The sequence below is a fragment of the Orycteropus afer genome, unplaced genomic scaffold, assembly GCF_000298275.1.
Source record: "Orycteropus afer afer isolate SDZICR_OR568_19922 unplaced genomic scaffold, OryAfe1.0 scaffold00258, whole genome shotgun sequence".
NCBI classification, from domain to species: Eukaryota; Metazoa; Chordata; class Mammalia; order Tubulidentata; family Orycteropodidae; genus Orycteropus; species Orycteropus afer.
Genome location: NW_006921845.1, coordinates 3,817,871 through 3,822,258, shown reverse-complemented (window position 1 = coordinate 3,822,258; position 4,388 = coordinate 3,817,871).

The following is a 4,388-nucleotide window of genomic DNA, read 5'->3' as shown; positions in this document are numbered from 1 at the left end:
CTTTCTTCATTTTGTTTTGATTTTTTTTCTGATTGATCCTTTTGCAAAGAAGTATGCAGGTATTTTTCTTCCATCTCATTAATTCTGTCTTCCATCGCAAATTTCTGATATTTTTTGAGATGACATTTCCTATTTTATGGTGAAAACTGAAGTGACCAAAAAGGATTTTACACAGGATCTCACCATACCAGCACCAGTACCCCAAACCCTATAATCCTGTCTGATAGGGATGAAGCCAAATCTCTCACTTGTTGTTGTTGTTGTTAGGTGCCATTGAGTCAGCTAGGACTCATAGCAACCCTATGTACAACACAACAAAACACTGCCTTGTCATAAGCCATCCTCACAATCCTTGCTGTAATTGAGCCCATCATTGCAGCCACTGTGTCAGTCCATCTTGTTGAGGGCCTTCCCCTTTTTCAATGACCCTCTCCTTTACCAAGCATGATATCTGTTCTGGTTACCTAGTGCTGCTCTGACAAGAATATACCACAAACGGGATGGCTTTGAACACCCAGGAATTTATCCTCTTTATAATTTGAGAGGCTAGAAGTCCAAGTTCCAAGTGCCAGTCTCTAGAGGCTGGGTGAAGGCCCCTCAACATTAGGCTTCAGCTCTGCATCTTGCTCCTGGCCCACTGAAACTAGAGGCATCTCTTCACTCAGGCAGCTACTGGCTGCTGAGGCTAATAAGCCCAAGGTTGTCAAACAAAATGGCACAATCCTGATGTTATCAAACCACATGGCAAGCCATTCAATCCCTTAGAGCCATAAACCACAGGGCACCAGAGGACCAATGTGCAAATTGAGGAAATGCAGGACAAACAGGATTGCATAAATATGAGGGGCACAGGGGGAGGGTTCTTAGGTAGGGAGGGGAGGAGACTGGGTTTGGGTTGGACATGGTAAATGGAGAGTGAAACTAAATGTTCACGTAATGTTGAATGTAAAACAAGCTCTTAAAAAAAAAAAAGAAAGTCCCAAGGTCAGCAGAACATGGCAGGCTGCTGAATAATGACATGGCTACATGCAGGGTTCAAGCATGCCATAAGCTAGAGACCATTCCCAAAGCTGTTTCTTATATAAGGAAGCAGACCACATACCCAAAGCAGTTACTCAGCTGCTCCAATAGATTCCACCATGGAGTTAATTACCAGTCTCACCATGTAGAATAACTACATTCAGCTGCCCAGCCACTCACCCAGGCCCAGGCAAGGTGATACACAAACGTAACCACCACAATATCCTTCTCCAGGGACTGGTCCCTTCTGACAACATGACCAAAGTAGGTGAGACAAAGTCTGGTCATTCTTGCTTCCAAGGAGCATTCCACCGGCACTTCTCCCAGGACAGATTTGTTAGTTCTTCTGGCAATCCATGGTACTTTCAGTACTCTTCAGCAATACAACTCAAAAGCATCAACTCTTCTTCAATCTTCCTTATTCATTGTCCAGGTTTCATAGGCATACGAGATGATTGAAAATACCATGGCTTGGATTAGGTGCACCTTTGTCTTCAAAGTGACATCTTTGCTCTTCAACAATTTACAGATGTATTTTGCAGCAGATTTGCCCTGTGCAATACGATGTCTGATTTCTTGACTGCTGTTTCCATGGGTGTTGGTTGTGGATCCAAGTAATATGAACTCTTTTGACAACTTCAACCTTTTCTCTATTTATCATGAGGCTGCTTACTGGCCCAGTTGTGAGGATTTTCATTTTCTTTATGTTGAAGTGTAATCCATACTGCAGACTGTAGTCTTTAATCTTCATCAGTAAGTGCTTCAAGTCATCTTCACTTTGAGCAAGTAAGGTCATGTTGTCTGCATATTGCATGTTGTTAACGAGTCTTCCTCCAAGCCTGATGCCACATTCTTCTTAATATAGTCCAGCTTCTTGGATTATTTGCTCAGCAGACAGATTGAATAAGTATGGTGAAAGGATATGCACACCCTACCCTTCTTTCACTTAAATATTAGATACTATCTTCACTTGCTGACCAAAAGAAATTGCTAAAGAATTCTTAATATCTGTCCTGGGAGCTCTGGTGGCAAAATGCCTAAGGTATTTGACTGTTAACCAGAAGGCTGGTGTTTCAAACCCACCAGCCACTCCTCAGAAGAAAGGTTGGGCAATCTACTTCTGTAGTGATACTGCCTTGGAAACCCAAGGAGGGGTCACTATGAGTAGGATCTGACTTGACAGCAGTGGGTGGGTAATATCTGTCCTGTATTAATTTGTCCCACTCTACTGGCAATCTACTTCAGAAAATCAGGCAATGAACACCCTATGGATCACAAAGGTCTGGTCCACAATGGATCATGGAGATGGTGCAGGACCAGGCTACATTTCATTCCATTGTGCTTGGGGGCACCATGAGTGGGGAGTAACTCAACAGCAGCTAATAACAACAACATATAGATCATTTCCATCAGAACATAGCCATGTTATTATTTTTCCCCATTTAAAAAAAAAAAAAAAAAAACCCTAACATGACCCTACTTCCCCTTCCTGTTACCAGTCTACTTCTCTGTTTCCTTTTTCAGGAAACTCAAGAGTTGGCCTTGATCACTATTTCTAATTCCTCTTCTATCACGCTCTCTTAAACTACTTTAACCAGGCTTTAACCATCACCACTCCCCCAAATATGTCCTTGTCAAGGTCACCAATGATCCGTAGTTATGAAATTCAATGGTCAGTTATCAGGCTTCACCACCCTCAATCTATCAGCAGCATTTGACACCATTTTTTTGTTCCCTTCCATTTGATCCACTTCCTTCTCTTGGTTTTCAGGATATGTGACCTCTTGATTTTCTTCCTTCTCAGTCTCTCCTTTGATGGTTCTTCCTTTCCTTCTTGACCCTATAATGCTGTATTTTATGAGATTTTGACTTTGCTGTGTTTTACCTATACCTACTTACTCATCTCATTTAATCTCACAGATTTTAATATCAACATGTTGATGACTACTATATCTCCATCTTTAGCCCAGCCTCTCCTATATTCTCGTAAGCCCCCTTAGAGACAGCAAAGGGAGGAAGTAGGAGAGGCCAGGACCTCCAGAGCAGCAGGATATCTGGGTAAAAAGGGGTGGGAGGCAAGGCTAGGCCCCAAGCCCCCTAGAGGCAGAAAAAGGAGGGAGCAGCCAGGGACCACAAAGTGGTAGTTTCCAGGTAGGAATTAAGTAAGGGGAAGGTGCAGAGGTTTCCAACAACTAAGGAATTGTCTGTCAATTTGTCATCCTGTGGAGCTTGTATGTTGCTGTGAGGCTTGAGGCTTTGCCACCAGTGTTTCAAACACCAGCAGAGTTGCACATGGCACATAGGTTTCAATGCAGCTTACAGATTGAGACAGACTAGGAAGAAGGAGGAGGCCACCCACTTCTCAAAATTTAGCCGGGGAAAACCTTATGAATAGCAGAGAAATACTGTCTGATACATTACTGGGAAAATTTAGGAATATCTCAGAAACATTGTCTGACACAGTGCAGGAAGACAAGCCCCTTAGGTTGGAAGGCACTCAAAATAAGACCGGGAAAGAGCTGCCTCATCAGAGTAGAGCCTACCTTAATGATATGGATAAAGTAAGTCTTTCAGGACCTCCATGCACTGACATGGCACTACTCAAATTGAGGAGAAACAGCTGCAAACATCCATTAATAACTGGAACATTGAATGTACCAAGTATGAATCTAGGAAAATTGGAAGTTGTCAAAAATGAAATGGAACACGTAAAGATTGATATCCTAGGCATTAGTGAGCTGAAATTGATGAGTTTTGAGCATTTTGAATCAGACAACCATATGATCTACTATGCCAGGAATGACAATCTGAAGAGGAATGGCATGGCATTCATCATCACACATGATGTTTCAAGATCTGTCCTGAAGTACAATGCTGTCAGTGATAGGATACTATCCATATGCCTACAAGGAAGACCCATTAATACTACTATTATTCAAATTTATGCACCAATCACCAAAGCCAAAGATGAGGAAATTAAAGATTTTTATCAATTTGGAAATTGACTGAACATGCAATCAAGATGTGTTGCTTATCACTGGTGATGGGAATGCAAAAGTTAGAAACAAAGAAGCATCACCAGTAGTTGGAAAATTTGGCCTTGGTGACAGAAATAATGCTGGAGATCGCATGAGAGAATTTTACAAGACCAATGACTTATTCACTGCAAATACCTTTTTTCAACAACAGAAATGGCAGCTATACACATGGACTTCGCCAGATGGAGTACACAAGAATCAGACTGACTACATCTATGGCAAGAGGAGATGGAAAAGTTCAATATCTTCAGCCAAAACAAGGCCAGGAGCTGATTGTGGAACAGACCATCAACTGCTCATATGCAAGTTCAACTTGAAGTTAAAGACAAT